An 18,137-nucleotide genomic window follows, 5' to 3' on the forward strand; every position below is an offset into this window, starting at 1 on the left:
GATATACACCTCTTCATTTCAGGCTAATTATATAGACTCTGTAAGTAATGTAGAACACATGAAATATTTCCCGGGAACAAAAATAATGCAGTAATAATTTAACAATAGATTCACTTAGTGCTAGAAATCTGGAAGACTCTTAAACTGATAAATCATTTTAACATTAATTAAAGCTTGATAAGTTTGCTTCAGTGAATAAAATTCTATTTGATTACATGTCTCCATATATTTATACACACATTCCTTGTGAGGCCTGGCAAGCAAGTATATGTTATAGTTAGCCTTCCTATTATACACCAAGAGTTACTACTACACTGGCTAGGTTCACTCAGAAACGTTGTATGTGTATGTGTGTGTGTGTGTGTGTGTGTGCTCACACATGTGTGCTTTTAAATATCTTGTGCATAAACAGTATAGAATAATTCTGAATCTAAAAGATGTCTATTCAGCCATTGGTAACTTTTGTGTGGTCTTTGGCAAGTCGTTTTTCTTTCAGAATTCAGGTGCTTAATTCTTAAAGTGGTTTTCCTTTAATTTGAAGTATTTAAAATAAGGTTCTAACATCTTTTGTCATAAAAAGTTTATATGAAAACTATTTTACACATTAGGTATGAGCGTGTGGTGCTGATGAGTACGTAATTAGCACTGGTATGGTGTTCAAGAAAGTCTTACACAAAGCCTGGAAATCTCCTTCTCAGGCAGATTCAGGGGAATGGTGAAAATTGCATGATTATGCTTCCATACTAGTGAAACTGAGGAAGAAGTTGATCAAATGTCACCTTCTAAACTGATGCAGCATTTCTACAAAGACTGGAGTAATAAAGAATTTAAAGCCACTAATGTTAACTACCTTTTGTTAGATTCCTTCTTGTAGAAAATAATTTATTTTGAATGTAAGGCTTCAGCAAAATCCATGTTTGTGAGACCACATATAATGTAAACATTTGAGAGGGGGGATGGGATAGAGATTATCAGAGGGATAATGCAGAAAGGGGATGCCATTTGAAATGCAAATAAAGCAAATATCTAATAAAAATATAAATAAAAAAGAAAAACTGAAAAATGTATATACACACACATATATATTTCTAAACACAAAATAATACTTTAGAGTGAAATTAAGGTATTTTATAGTGCATTCTCCCATGGCAAAGCATCAACTTAACACACAGCAGTGTAGTTATAATGCATCTTTTATTATTTTGCCATTTTTTAAGTTTTTAAGGAATACATTTTGTTTTCAACTTAATTTTCAAATAAATTTATTTTCATGAATTTCTTACCATCTGTATTTTCATTTTACTAAATAATTTCTTTTCATCTATTCTTTATTTTGGTTCTAGAAGATCACAGGCTACTATAATAAGTATTTTCTGTCCTCATGATACTGACACCAAATATCAAATAGAAGAATATCCTAATTCTTAAGTTGCACAAGAAAGCACCAAACCAAGAGTTCATGAAGACAATAAAGGAACGGTTCTTACTTTTGTATTCAGAGGTTAGGTTGTAAGGAACAAAGGGTGTCTCACAAAGAAGACAAACATGTACAGGATGAGAGAAACTACAGAGAACATTGCGTCCACAGAGAAGGAAAAATGGTCAGAGATGTTGACAGAACATTAAGATTTAAGAGATGCAGTTCTATTTAGGGGTGAATAAATCCTCACAGCAGTGGAAAGAAGAAACAATAATGCATTTCAAACACAATAACATTCATATGTTGCTGTGTGGAAAGACTGCAACTCTGATTGCCGCAAAGAATAAAATAAGAAAAGGGGGGAAGCAAGCAGAGAACAGGCCCAGTAAGGCAAGAAGGAAGGAGAAGCAGCCACAGGCACAGCACAGAAGCAATAGTCATCACGGTGAGAAAGAGATAGTGAAGAGGAAGACAAGGATACATAGACTTATATTCACTTGTAGAAAGTTAAGGGCATGGAGTAAAGATTGAAACCATGGAAAAATTAAGAAACTTCTGACTTAAATCAGTGGTTCTGACTTAAACAGTTACTTTACAGAAAGAGAGAATATGTAAAAAAAAAGGGGGGGGGGCAAAATTGAGTGGAGAAGGAACATGACCTTAGTTTAGTACATTTAAGACTGATAGACTTGTGCCTTTTCTCTTTCAAATACACACACACACACACACACACACACACAGATGAAGATGATGACCATATTTGAAGTTAGTTAAAATGGAGATGATAAAATGACTCAGAGAATAGAACTTAGGCCTTGTTGCGGTCGAAATATAGACAGCTAAGCATGAGCTCATGTGTTTGCACACTTGGTCCTCAGCCAGCATGGCCATTTGGGATGCCAAGGAACCTTCAGCATATTGGGTCTAACTGGATGAAATGGACTGATAGGAAGTGATCTTCAGATTTCTAGTCCAGCCTCATTTCCTGTTCCCTCTTTCCCCGTTTCGGAGATGCTCTCAGGAAAATTTCCACTAACTAAACACAGGCCTTCCATGATTGAATGGTCTATGTCCAGTATATTACGAACAATTAGACTTGTTCTAGCTGGGAGTTTTATTAGAGTGATAAGAAAAGTAACTAACACAGACCCTACATCCCAAAGAAAAGTAGAAAGAAAGTAAGTGGTTGCTACAGAGATGGTATTCCATGGACTTTTTCCATCTTCCCTCTTCAGCAACCCTTTACTTTGACTTCACGTTTCCTTTTAAATGTCTTTATCTTAAGAATGGAAACAGGTGGAGATTTAGATGGCATTGGAATGTCTGCTGTCCATCAGAACACATGACCAATACACAGGCCCCAGTTGCTATCTGCTCCCCTGTTCCACTAAGTCGGTTCTTTTTCATTTTCACCGGCATTTCCTTGTAGGAATCAGGAAATACCAAACCATCCAGTAAAGACTGGTTTGAATGTGCTTATCTACCAACAAAAAGGTACTCAGCTCTTTCTACAATTTGCATTTTTACTTATTTCTTGAGTCTAATTTTAATACTGAAATTGAGCTGTTAGATATCTAATACCATTCTCCCTTTCTATTTTTCCTTCATTCCTTTGTTCCTATTTTTCTTTCTTTCTTTCTTTCTTTCTTTCTTTCTTTCTTTCTTTCTTTCTTTTCTTTCTTTCTTTCTTTCTTTCTTTCTTTCTTTCTTTCTTTCTTCCTTCCTTCCTTCCTTCCTTTTTCTTTCTCTTTCTTTCTTTCTTTCTTTCTTTCTTTTTCTTTCTTTCTTTTTCTTTCTTTCTTTCTTCCTTCCTTCCTTTTTCTTTCTTTCTCTTTCTTTCTTTCTTTCTTTCTTTCTTTCTTTCTTTCTTTCTTTCTTTCTTTCTTTCTTTCTTTCTTTCTTTCTTTCTTCTTCTCTCTCTCTCTCTCTCTCTCTCTCTCTTCTTTCTTTCTTTCTTTCTTTCTTTCTTTCTTTCTTTCTTTCTTTCTTTCTTTCTTCCTTCCTTCCTTCCTTCCTTTCATCTAAATCGCTCAACATGTACACTTGCTGAACTTCACTCTGGATAATTTTTTTTCCTTCTATCCTTTAAATTAATCGATTGTCTAGTTGTCCTTCCATTACCCTGGGATCTTGATTCTGCTTATATCATTGTTTCTCCTTGGGCATCTACTCTCTCATAGTCTCATGTGTTAGCAGAGAACATCCCCATTGCTTTCTTTTTACATCCAAATTTTGCACTCCATGGTTTGCCTTAAAAGTTCTCCTCAATTCTTCATTTCAGACTTGTTGAATCTGGCCTGGAAGGTCCTCCCACACTTTCCTTTCAAAGCTGCCTCGATCTTGCACTTATCATTTTGGTTGGTGCTGTCTCTAGTACCTTTATATAAATAGTCATTTTACCTAAATAGTCTCCACTTCCCGCAGAAGTCTCCTCTGCCCCCTAAATCCCTAAAACTTTCCTCTACTGCATCACTGCACAATAGCCTAACTTCTGCTGATGCAGTCATGCTCTCATTACTATATAGAAGTGTTTTCTGCGCAAATCGAGTGGCTCTACTATACAACCTGTTTCCTCTAGCCATCTGTGCAATGCTACAGACATAAGTGCAAATCCACTGATAGTATGTATTCCATAGAGCAGACTCCTGGTACCACAGATATGGCAGAGTGGTCATGGTAAGCAAAGATGACACAAAGACAAATGTCACACTGAGACACTGATAATTAGAGCTGAAGGTGGTATATATACTTGTATATATACTCAGTATATATACTTGAGCTCAGTGTAATTTTGACTCTAAGTGATCTACCACAAGAAAAAAGCTACCAGTTACATTAGTCACAATGTACCTAAGGTGGAAAAGAAACAATGAGAATGAATGTTAGTTACTTGCAACCTAAGCTCCACATCTCTTTCCCACAGAATGGACCAGGCTATCCTTCCGGTGTTCCTTCAGTGAGCCTGTTAACTATCTAAAACATGCCTCACTAGTCGCTTTCCTAGCTGTGGTGTTCACATAAAATGACATTTTATCTTGTCCATTTCTTAGCATTGCATTCTTCTACAGAATTACTATTATATTCGTCATAGGCACTTATTTGGTACTTGCAACTCTTTCTCATTAGTTTCTACATATAAAAGGGTTTCCTCTCAGCTTCTGCATTTTCCGAGATCTCTGCCCAGGGACCTATGCCTTTGTCTCTTCTCTCCTGGAATGCACATTTAATGTATTTTCTATGCTTTCTGCCTTACCTTCTAAAATTGTTGTACCTTCTTACAATTCTCAGTATGTATGATCGTTTGAATAAGAATGGCCCCCAGAGGTCATATACTCGGTTTTTTAGTCACCAGCGAGCATAACTATTTAAAAGTATTAAAAGGGTTAGGAGGTGTACTCTTGTTGGAGGAAATATATCACTGGGGGTGGAAGTCCAGAGTCTCTTTCACTGCCTACAGATCAGGATGTAGTCCTCAGCTATTGCCCCATCCTCTGCCTGCATGCTGTCATGCTTCCTGCCATGATGACCACGGATTAAACCTCTGGAACTGTAAGCAAGGCCTGGGAAAATGCTTTCTCATACAATAGTTGTCATAGTTACGAATTCTCTTCACAGCAATAGAGCAGTGACCAACAAAGTATGGGAACCCATTCTCTGGTACCTGGTGCATATACCACAACTGGAATATATAAAACTCTATTTTCATAACTTGTTTTGTTTCTCCTTTTTAGTTGTTCCTATTTTTCTTTGTGGCTGAAAACTGTATGGAAAACAATATATAATTAAAAAACAAATGATTTGGTGAATGGATGAGTGAGTCTATAAATAAACTAAACTGAACTACAAAAAAAAAAAAGAATTACATTTCCTTTCCTTGTTGAATTACATTTGTTCCTGTTTATTTCATGTGCCTGTCTATATATGTGTGGGAACCATCACACATGCCATACTAGGGGAGGTCCAACTTGTAGGACTTGGCTCTCATCTTTAACCATGACAGGGTCCCAGGGACCTTGCTGTGATTGTCAGGCTTAATGGCAGACACTTTTACTTGTAGAACAATTTTAATGACCCAAAGGTTATAACCAAGGCTACTTATATTCTAGCCTCTGCCTATTTTGCATATCCTAAGAGCAGGTACCACTACAAGTAGTTTCCTTTCTTTTTCTTGGTTTGCCTAAGTTATTTTGATGGCACAAACTCATTATACTCAGAAAAAATTTAGGTTTCTGAGTATAAAAGTGATTAGACATGCTTCTTTAACTGAAACTACTTTGAAAAGTTATTGCACAATGATGAGTTTTCAAAATGTTTTCTGAAAGTCTGCAAATGTTCTTTGAAGCTAGGAAAAACTTTTTCTTTGATCTTATCCTTCTGTATAAAGTAATTAATGAAGAAAAAATAATTTTCTGTTTGCCATTTTTTTTCAAAATTAGATTCCATCAGTAAGATTAAAATAACCTAAAACATGAACTAAAAACAACACATATGTTACAGACCAGGGATTCCTACTGTTCTGAGAATCAGCAAGCAATCCAACCACTTGCTTTACCACCAAATCCTCTAAGGTAAAAGTTTACCATGATCCTCCCAATGGGCCAGTTTTACTACTTTGTGAATTCTCCTTAGGAGCCTGAGATTTTTTTTCCCTAGCATTCCAAAAGCTACTACTCTGCCCAGCTACTTGTAGAAGGGGGCACAAAAATGAAACAAACAAACAAACAAACAAAAATCTAACTAGTTAATTTTCATTTTGAGTCTGTGTCCTGAAAACTACTAGAGCCAAAAGGAAAACGTTGATTTCCATTTCTCAGATAGGAATTCTTGTTTCACTGTTCCACCAAATCCATTGAAACTTAACAAACATGACTAAAAAGAACTCTTAATAATGAAATTCTAGAGCTTCACTAGCTACTTTTATGTTGAAATGTTCCTATCCCTGTGAAGTTTGCCAAATCTCAGGTGATAAGGTTCAAGGAAATTAGCCACCTCACACACTTTGGACTAATTTCTTGGTATGAGGGGCAGGAAGTTGGTGATAATGTGCATTGAAACCTAAACATCAAAGAAGATGGCAAGACCCATTCAAAGAAGATCAAAGGGCATGAATCTCACTAGCATAAAGCTTCAATATAAATACCATGAAAGGTAAACATAATTGGAAAGCATTCTTTCATTTGGGAAGCTTAAAAGGCATGCCTCTGGCAAAGGGACTTTGTCTTTGCAGATACTGTGGTACCTGTGGTAGCATTTTGCAATGCTCTGGGCACATGGTAGAAGCTAAATAAATAATCTTATTTATTAATCTTGGGCCAATGCTGTTAGGTGAAGCATGGAATCTTTAGTCTTGTTAGTGGCAATAAATCCTGGGTACATACACCACTGTTTTCTCTTTCTCTTTATCTCCTTCACCACCCCCTTGACATTCTTCTGTGTCTCATCCCACAGATGGTGGTTCTTGCAAAATTCTCGTTTGGCACCACCTGCCACTTGTAACAGTACCACTCTGTTGAAATATTTTTAGCAGCTGCAAATTAAGCTGTCCTTCAGGTGCAATCTCACACTTAATGAAAATGACGACTTGGCACAGACCACGTGCTGTGTTACCTTTATGAGTCATTTGAAAGGTTTAGCTTATTTAAATAAAGAACCATTTTGCTGCTCTCAGCATTAGAATAAATTTGAATATAAAGTTTGCCCATTTTTTGGCCAGAATTTTTGGCTGGACCTTTTCCCCTCAACCAACAAGTTCCACCACATAAGGCAATGATAGAATTGTTGTTTTGTTTTGTTTCGTCTTTCTGAAAATGAATTGATTATATATAAATATTCATCACAATTTCAGAGTCATCAGTGCATTTTGAAGAGAGTTGTTGGTTATTTTCTAAGATATAATTTTTAATATAATTCTTTGGTAGAAAAACAATGGAATTAGTGATTTTCATCGCTAGCACACATTTACCAAAAGGCCTAGTTGAATGTTCCATGCAGACACAGACATTTATAGTGAAAGTGCATTAGTGGTCTCTGAGTAGGGCTGCAGGAACATAGTGTGCCTGTAGAAAAAAAAATTACCAACCAACAATCCAAGTCACACACAGGTCTCTCAATCAATGGTGGCCCAGCGAAGAAAGAAAAAGTGAGAACAGAAACAACTGTTTAAAATGTTGCTGACTCATATAATATCAAGGCACACTCACCCTTTCTTAAAATTTTAAATGGCATCCTACTGACACTAAGACCATGTGCTCTTCTGTGCTAGGAATTAAACAAAATAAGATAGAAATCATGTTTTTTAGCTCACTAAATGTTTGATGTTAAACAAGATCGAATAGAAGCCATGCATGGTGGTTTGACTTAAAATCCCAACATTTCAGAAACTGAGGCAGAAGGACTTAGTTCAGGCCTAATCTAGGCTACATAGCATGGCACAGTCCAGTCTGAATGGAAACCGCGTTCCCATCCAAGTACAAAATGCAAGTTAATGTCAACTAGCCTCAGTTTACTGTCAGAAGGCAGCTATCTCCAAGGAATGTTTGGACAATGTAAAAAGGGATAATGCAGTTCTATCTAAAGCATTCTGTGGGCTTTCAAAACTGCTCGTGGATATTAATTTATAGCACTGTTTATAAAACTCAGTGATATCCTATAAAGTATAAATGTTTAAAAGTTAATGGTAGCATAAACTTTTACAGCTAGCAAAGCAAGCTGAACTAGACACTGGTTGATAAGGAAGCTATAAACCTGTTAGGAACAACTGAGAAAAGTAGACTCGTTGTAAATTATTTAATGAGTAAAACTCTCTTGTTTCCAGTAGTGAAGCCTCTGGAGTCAAAACATTTACTAAGCAACTAGCTGGGAAGTCAGTAAGGGAAAAGTCATCAGAGATGGCAGCCAACAACCAGAAAAGGAGGCAAAAGTGACTGCTTTCTTCCTTTAGCTTTGTGCAGAAGGGCAAACAAAAGTCCCAAAGAACCGTCAGATCAGGAACAAGGCCCAGAACATTGAGAATGCAAGGCATGTAGCTTAAGGTCATCCCACATTCCTGGCTAACAGCATAAGCAGAGTAGATATATCATTTTTGGCTGTGGAATAGAGAAGCATCTGGCTGCCAAGGAACAGGCCTGGAAGAAGTTTTCCAGCTTAGCTGGCTGGGTAGCTGTGAGAAGCCCTTAGAATAGTTTTAAAAGCCCTAGGAAAAGTTTGATACTAGCCGCATCATGGAGAGGGAAAGGGGGATTCCAAAAGAAAATGAGAGACAATGCAAGCAAAAACCACAGACAGTGCTGATTGTGTAGCTTCCGGGGTGGAATGCACAGCATTCTAATATCCACTCACGCTGAAAGAGATTAAGATACAGAAGATGTCAAAGTACAAGCTAGTAGCTGACAGAACGTGAGCAGGGTTAAGCCCTTCCTCCTGTCCCAAGCCTCATCTACTGTCCACACCAGTTATCCTTTGCTGCATGGATACTGTGTGCTGCAAGCTGTACATTACAGCTAATTGCTGTACTGTAAGGATTAAGACACTTGTTTTTGACCGTATTGTAAAGCTGGTGGAAAGTTTACTTCTTTCTACTATAACCCAGTAGGACTATTTGAACTAAATGGTCATAACCAGTCCAGATGTCTGCAGCATTCCTCACCCGAAGGGAAATTACAGCAGAGGAAGTGAAAGCCTTTGGGATATTGGACTTATTAGCATAAACATGTGAAGTTATCAAAACCATCACAGTGGAGTGTCATGCCTTCAGCCATCCACGTCAAATCACATTAATCTCCACTTCGAACCTTTTCTTTCTTGATGTCCTTTTGGAAGTAGAGAATGTCCTTTCTATTAATACACGTATCCTGTTTAAAGCACCCCTATTCTGAAACATTCTAGACTACGCTCTTCACATCAAAGCCCACACTCTTCCACGCATCCACTTTTTCAATCTCCATTTCACAACGTTGACATGGCACATTTGGGAACATGCACAGAGTATGAACTTCTCTGTAAACTGAAAACTGTAGACTCCATCAAAAGTCATCCGATTACAGTAAAATTCTTTTATATTTTTTATACTTGGATTTCTCACATTGAAATATTAGAAAAACATTCTATGTCTTCTCAGACAAAAACAATATTGTATTTTCCACCTTCAGCAAAAATGAGTTTAGGACTTAAAGGATTAAGACAAAATTAAAAATATTAAACATGTAAATTAATCATTACTCAGACATCTGTGCTTTATAATGTCAAACATGGAGGAGAGATATTTTGTTAACTTTATACTTAACTCAGATATATCAACTACAATGTTTGTTGGCATTTTTATCATTTTATGTATTCATGCTTTCTTACCTGCAGGAACCTACAACATATAGGTTCTACTGTGTCAAACCTTCAGTAACTAATTCATGCCATAAATGCACTCATTGGTCCTCAACTATGCCTTCCCTATTCATGTTGTGCTTTTGACTTATATTGAGTATAAAGTAGTGTGTGATTAGATTAAGTGATTTAGTAATTTGATCAAATAAAATAAAATTTCAGGCTGTAAGTAATTTCTAGGAAGAAAAAATTAAATTATTTCACAATGTTTGGAGACACATTCAAATTCCTTTGGGGCATTGATTTTTATTTTATTTAAGGATTTCAAAGACTTAAGTCATATTTTGTATCCCTCTCAAATATCAATAAATTACAAATATTTGGAAGAAAAAATCACTATGCTCTTACATATGATTTGAGAGATGAATAAAATATATTCTTCCTTAAAAAGAAAAATTATGCAGTAAATGGTGTCCAGCGTTTCAAAGTAAATATTTTTTATAAATTAATATTAAAAATACCTTTGAAATTGAGGAAAAGCAGGTTCCCAGACCTTTACTTCTATTAAAGTAGAGCTTCCTATCTAGAAAGCCCTATAAGAGGTAATTCATGCTTAACCAATGACAATACTGAAACGATCCCTTAATGAAAATTTGGTAGAGTTTCAAAAAAACATGACACTTTCCGACTTGCCTCACTTGAAATTGAAGAATGTCTTTCTTCCCTTTACCAGAAAAAATCTATCATAGTTTTACACAGTGTGCTTACTCTGATTTATTAAATAAGTGATTTTACTTTTTAAGCTTTCATGCCTAGTTAAGGAACACACACACATACACACACACACACACACACACACACAAACACACATATGCACACACACACTCAACACACCAAGGAGATATGAGCACAACTATGGTTTAAACCCCACCAAGAAGGGAAGAAAACCCTTGAGCACTTCCTGTCACCTCCTGCCACACTTTACTCCCTCTTAAGACTGAAAATAGAGACCCCAAAGGCTGAGATGCAGCTCGAATAATCACATGTAGCTTTTATAGTAATTGTGATAATTTCACTTGGATTAACATTGTCTCTCCATGCATTAAGTTCATTTCTTCAGATCATGTCAAAACATTATTAGCCAATCCTCATTCATGTGCTTGCATCTCCCAGTAAAAAACATTATTTATCTTATTTTTAAAGTTGGAATAATACAGAGCAGCCATATATTTTCCTTCTTCAATATTTAAGTGAAGAGATTTATAGAAACATCTTTATAAGAATTGCTTACTTGTGCTTAGATTCTTCATTTATATTCATCCTTAGCTTTTTAAAAAAACACTGTTTTTATAAGTATTACAGTCCCATATAACACGAATGACTTAAAATCTCTCCCATCTTTGTCGGGGCTCTGACATCTTCCATACTAGTATTATGCAATTTTCATGATCTTATATTTTGTATATAATATAAACTGGTTGATAAGGTGAAATTGTGTCCCAAAAGCGGCAAGCAAAATATGTAAGCAACACAAGCATGAGATGCCAACTTAAGCCACCTAAAAGATAGGTATATATTTAATTTCCAAATACAGCATTTCCCTAGAAGTAAGTCATGTGAAAAAACTGGCTTTTTGAGTCACGCTTTCAAAAATAAAAATTGTTTTCCACATCATGCTAATAATTACTGGCTAAAATATTTCTTAGTGTGTAATTACATAAAATGTTTTTCACTGTGAAAAGGTAAAGATGTCTCATGACAGATGGAGAAGCTATGCTGGTGTTGCCTGTCCTTTTCACAGGGCAGCCAGCAGTCTCCGCATTCATTAAATGTTTCCACACCAGCAGGGCACCTTGCCTTCCTCCATGCTGGAGCGCATGTCTCTGTGCCTGTGAAGAAGATATGCCTGAAAGAATGCAGTTTTCTTCATAGCACAGAGTAATAATGATTCAGGGACCAGGAAAGATTTAGGTCATGTTGAATTTGACAAGTGCCTTGGCAACTTTGTAATTGCCTGAGTGTTATTACAGCTAGAACATAATTATCCTGATTACAACACCAGAGAATGTTCAGCCCTTCTATCATTTTCTGGTCAGAAAATGTTCTCAAAAAATACCGGAAAGTCAGGAACGAGGTGGAAAAACACGCTTGATGGCAATATAATTAGCAGCTCCGATGGCATTTGTTCGTGAGAGGCAATGATACTGTTGATTTTTTAGAAAATTGTCTAAATAGATGGGGAAGGAAATTGAAGACAGAGACACACACTGCCTATAGCACAGTTTTTGAAGTAATTTGATTTTGCAGAAAACAATTATTTTATGTCCTGTTAATCTGAAAGATCTTAATTTATCTTCTAAAAGAGTAATTCAAGTTTTAGACTAAATCCTTTTTGTACTTTCTTAAGTCTCTCTTTTGTACTCTTCTTAATTATTTAAAACATATTATTGCTTTTTATATTTTTATGTCTTATCAATGTGAAACAAATGGTAATGAAATTTTTGTTGTGTCTATGCAATTTCTGAAGTGTTGGGTTTCTTATATAGGGCATACCATTTTTTACGTCAATGTCTTTAAAATAACACTACTCAAATGTAATTTGAGATGTAATATCATAATACAAAAGCTGTAAGTTTAAACCTAATATTTATATTTGGGGGTTTATATTATTTTACATTAAGATATTTCTAGGTAAAAAAACCTCATTTCTGTTTCTATTATCCTTTGTTATTATTTAAAAGAAAGTATTATTCCTGAACAAAATCTGATGAAAGAGAATTAATTCATCTTAATTTAAGGGCAATTTGGGGGAAGGTGTAGGCTATCATAAGATGTTGGAAGATGTTTTAATTCTTGGTGGAATGTTTTGGCACTGTGGGTCTTGAGTGATTATTGCTAAAAAGTTCAGCCTCTGCCTTTATTTAAATTATATATTTATTTTGTGGTTATAATTCTGCCTACAGTAAGGACACACCTCACTGATGGAAAAAGGCCAGTGATGGATTGCAGGGTTTGAAGTAGATCACATCATGGGCAAACCTAGTCTAAACAATGTCCTCTATCCTTAATCTACCCCTGCCATAGTTTTGGATTCTAAAACCTGAGATATCAAATATTTTATATCTCTTCTTTAATAATACATAATAATACATACTATAACATATTTTGGTAATTTAGTTTACTTCTTTGTAGCTTTTAATGGAGAATCTTGGATGCAGTATATATTCTGAATTAGTCACCATATATGACCTTTGGAACTCTCCCTTGAACATATTCCCCAGGAGACATATTTCACTAATTATTCCAAGGGGCATACATTTAGGAGCATTAAGATAATATTTCAGTGCTTTAAAATATGTACCTAATTCATTCGGAGAACTATTGTAGGATAAAATTCTTTAATTTCGGCTTTCTAAAATAGATTTCAAGAAGAGTATATTACTTTATTATTTATTCAAAACTGTATATAGGGTTTAATATGTATTTCCTGTATACTATCTTGTAAAATAGCAGAACAAGACAAGCATAGTGCTATTAGCCTTTTATCCCAGCACTTCGGAGGCAGAGGCAGGTTGTCTCTGTGAGTTTGAGATCATCCTGATTTATAAATACAGTCCAGGAGAGCCATGGCTCTGTTACACAGAGAAACCCATAAAAATTAAATACAATAAAATAAAATAGCAGAACTATATACATTATGTAATATTAGTAAATCATACAAAATATAATTTAAAATATAAAAGCATAATATTACTACATTATGATAAACAAATGTAGGGTTCAGTAGCTACTTTATCTTTACCACTCAGAACAGATTATTGTTAACCTCTCAAAGACTGTACTATTTATTTTTAGCTTTATTTATTGTATATGTATGTGAGTACACTGTTGGCATCTTCAGACACACCAGAGAAGGTCATCCAGTCCCATCACAGATGGTGATGAGGTAGTATGTGGTTGTTGGGAATTGAACTCAGGACCTCCAGAAGAGCAGTCAATGCTCTTGACCACTGAGCCATCTCTCCGGCCCAGGCTACACTATTTTTTATTACTTCAAGCACTCTACAAGGCTTGTGGAGGAGAGAGGATCTCAGAAGAAGCCCATTGAAAGTCAATAAACAGGATACATGCTCTACTATGTTCATAGCAGCCCTATTTATAATTGCCAGGTGTTGGAAAGAACCCAGGTATCCCTCAACAGAAGAGTGGATGCAAAAAATGTGGTATATCTACACAATGGAGTACTATTCAGCCATTAGAAACAACGAATTCATGAAATTCTTAGGTAAATGGATGGAGCTAGAGAACATCATACTGAGTGAGGTAACCCAGACTCAAAAGGTGAATCATGATATGCACTCACTAATAAGTGGATATTAACCTAGAAACCTAGATTACCCAAAACATAATCCACACATCAAATGAGGTACAAGAAGAAAGGAAGAGTGGCCCCTTGTTCTGGAAAGACTCAATGAAGCAGTATTCAGCAAAACCAGAACGGGGAAGTGGGAAGGGGTGGGTGGGGGGTGGGAGGACAGGGGGAGAGAAGGGGGCTTACGGGACTCTTTGGGAGTGGGGAAATCATTTGAAATGTAAATAAAAAATATATCGAATAAAAAAAAGATTCAAAAAAAAAAAAAAAGAAAGTCAATAAACATTATCCTATAGAGGATTTCTGTAGTACACTATTTCAAGTATGTCTCTTTGCACAGATCTATATTCTAAAATATCAGTGCATTGAACTGTTAAAACTTTCACACATGGACTGAGATGACCGTGATGGCAACAGTATGAACAAAATGACCATTCCGGGTAAAACTGCCACTGAGGCTATTAATCTACTTTTAATCTTTGTTCAGTGAGCATATCCCAACCAATCTATTTCTTTTCCTTTTTCTGTTTATATTTCCAATAGGGATTTGGTTCCATAGATATTTTATCTTGAATAATAAATGTATCTGCTAAACCTGATACCTCCACCTTATTTTAAATAAATAAAGGTTTCCCTCAATATATTTTAATATGACTGAGAAATAATGATTAATATCTTAACATAGATTAAATACAAGTGAAATTTGCTTTTTAATCAATCTACTTTTATATTAGACATTCAAAAATATTAAAATATCAATAATTACTATCCATTAACAATATTGTGTTTAATATTTATATTAGTTAGAATAAATTTAATAAGGATTATTAGAGAAATGCAATGTTGACATTAGTTGGATAAAGGAAACAATGAAAAATAAAATTCCCTGCTTTGAAAAATATTTGTAAGACATTACTGATACTAATAGCAAAGGTAAGAGATTATATGAAAATTAAAATACAGATAAAATAACATAAATGCAACTTAAAGATTTACATAAAAAGTCCTGAAATATTTGTATATTGCTGTACTTTTGATTCTTTAATGATAAAATGATAAAAATATAGCTATGTAATAATTTAATGATATAAACTACCAATTAGTATAACACAGTTCTAAAACCAATACTTCTGCTTAGTCACTTTCGATAGTTGAATTATAAGAAATGTAGTCAGAACATAGTTTTTTAATTTTCCTTCATCGTTTAATAAACATTTATTTTATTATAACCAAACTGTTCTGCTAAATGAAACACATATATTCTTAGAAAATTCTGTCAGCAGCTACAAAGGTTGGCTGTGATTAGATCATTATTGTTTCATGTGCTGATTTTAAAGCTCAGCCAGAGAAAGGACTAAATTTACTCTAACAGTGCAGGGCACCAATTAATGAACTTCTGTTGAGAAGAAAATAAAATGATGCTCACCATTGTCATTTGGGTCCATTTCCAATCGTTTCCTTCTACAGAGCAAACTCTTCATCATGTTACAATTTTTCCTATGACTTTCCTTAGGTTTTTGTTTGTTTGCTTTATTAGGACTGCTTATCAGTAAAATATTATCTTTTAAAATATATAGTCCTATTACTTATAGTTTTACTGATTCTAGCTGATTTCCAGTTTTGCTTCAAATGAAAAGGAATTTTTAATTTCTCTCAATTTTAAACTCCATTCTATATATATTCTAACAAATAACTATGGGCACTTAGACATAAGCCACATACCCTTGCACTATTTGTGCAAATAAATACAAACTTTAGTTTGTGTTTCTGACGTTCATTTGAAAACCTAGAAATCAGTTAGTATTCTTATGTTTTTCATGGTTTTGTCAAAGTGACACAAACAAATGTGTCTGGTTTGATTCTCTAACTCTTTTGAATGACTGTCACTCAGATACCCATCTCCTTTGTGATTCCATTCCTGTGGTCTTTGGGTTTGCATTCTTTGCTTCTTTTCTTTTTTTTATTGATATATTTTTTATTTACATACTACCAAGTATTAAGGGTCTTTGAATAAGGGAATATTATCCTTTTGTGTCATATGTGTTCTGACATTTTTCTAGTCTTCTTTTTGTCTTTTGATAACTTATGGAGGACTAGCCTGTAATAAAATGTCAATAATATACTATCAAATATAAAAAACTTAATATCTAAAGAATAAATAAATTGTTTCATTAGAAAGGAAATGGAAAGGAAATGTCCTTTACCTTATGCTTTTTTAGGTATAAAGACATTTTGGAAATATAGCTTTTAATCTTACGGAGGTGATATGTACTTCTAGAGCTCTTCACTTTCTCTGTATGTTATCATGAAAAACGTGGATTTCTTCTTTTCAACATTGTTTCTTCTGATAGTCTTAGTTCCTAGTGAGTGCACATTGCTTGCAGAAAATAGAAATTAGTCACAGTAACACACTAGTACCTGATAAAGATATATCATATATTATTACATGGAATTCTAGAGGGACACAGAAAAGAACAATAGGGAAAGTGCTTGAGAAAAATCACCTATGCTAATGATTAAGGTGATTGATGTGATAAACCTATTTATATATAGATAAATAGAAGTACTCTTGAAAGAGATGAGACTACATTTCAGAAAACTGAAGCTATTCATTAATAATTGATAAACAGTAATGGAAATTGATAGGCTAATCTCCACCAAAATATCTGTTCTTAACTTCCTATTAATAATGCAGTTCTTTTACCTCTATAATATCATATTACATAGTATCTTAATTGTTTTTACTGACAACCATATGGCCAGTTATAAAATGAGAATGTGAGTACCCTGGAAATTAAGAAATGTTCAAATAAAGTTTCACTATTCTCTAACAGTGAAAAAAAATCCTTTTGTGAGTATTTAATCTGGAAGTTAAATTTTCAGATAGAAAACTAAGGCAGATATTTCACTGGTATTTATTTCAAACTTTGAAGATGTACATAACATTTTAATGGTGTGACTATTACAATTGTCCAATTAAAAAAGTAAATCTGATTAGGAAATACATGATCCATTAACCTGACTTCCATTCTCTCTCCCCTCTTTTTTTTAAAGATATTTTTAGACATCGTAATAGAATGTAGAGTGATGTACTTTAGAAATTTTATTTTCCTGTAGTACTTCTATACCCTAAAGAACATTTAAGCATTCCAAGTGATTGAAAGTATAATGGCTTGTTGGTTTCGAGCACTGTGTTAAAGAGCTGTCCAAGAAAGGGGCTGGGATTGTAGCTTAGTGCTGTATTGCTTGTATAACATACATGTAGTCCTGGGTTGACTCAATTCTAACTCCAGAAAAAAACAGTTATCAGAAGAAATTTTCCTTTTGCTGTTAGTATCAGAATATTTGTTAGCAAATGGACTTAAGAAAACACCCTAAACAAAGAATCCAGGAAAGAACTTAAAAAACAAAGTTTCTACGAGGAAAAGTAATTTGTCAATTAATGTGTAGTTTGTAGACAGGACCATTAAATAGAGCAGCAGTATATTTTTATAGAAAACCAAGATGATAAAATCACTAAGAAGGACCACTGTGGTCAAAATTGCTTACTCTTCATGATGTGGCTTATCTGTTCTTTGATGTTCTGTCTGAGTATCACTGCTGAATGACAGCTGTACTACATAGAGCCTGAGAACTGGAACAGCCAGACAAGATGTCTTCAATTTGCTGATGCTGTATTCCTCACTCCAGACAATAGGCCCATGGCCGTTTGCACATGGCATTTCACATGAACAAGGAAGGAAATAAATGCAGGTACTAGTACAAAAATAAATAGTAACATTTCTGCACTTAAGGTTTCTTATTAGGCAATCATATTACCATATCAAAAGAGCAATTACACTATAATTTTGTTATTTAGACACCTACTGCTTAATCAGAGTTACCTGTACTAATTATAATATAAACCATGATGGATGTGATACGATATTCTTGCTTAATTTTTTAAGAGGAAATAAAGAGAAGTAAAACAACAGGAAGACTGTGCATTGGACTTTTCCTGACAGCATTATTTTGCTTGAATACTGAATT

The 18,137-nt window shown here is 34.6% G+C and overlaps 1 protein-coding gene across 1 annotated transcript in view; it reads right to left on the bottom strand.

Moving 5' to 3' along the window:
• The window catches only part of Sema3a (semaphorin 3A), a 204,118-nt gene that overhangs the window by 41,113 nt on the left and 144,868 nt on the right, over positions 1–18,137 (bottom strand). The gene's annotated exons all lie outside the window — the stretch shown is intronic.

This window comes from Apodemus sylvaticus, chromosome 2 (assembly GCF_947179515.1).
Source record: "Apodemus sylvaticus chromosome 2, mApoSyl1.1, whole genome shotgun sequence".
Classification (NCBI taxonomy): Eukaryota; Metazoa; Chordata; class Mammalia; order Rodentia; family Muridae; genus Apodemus; species Apodemus sylvaticus.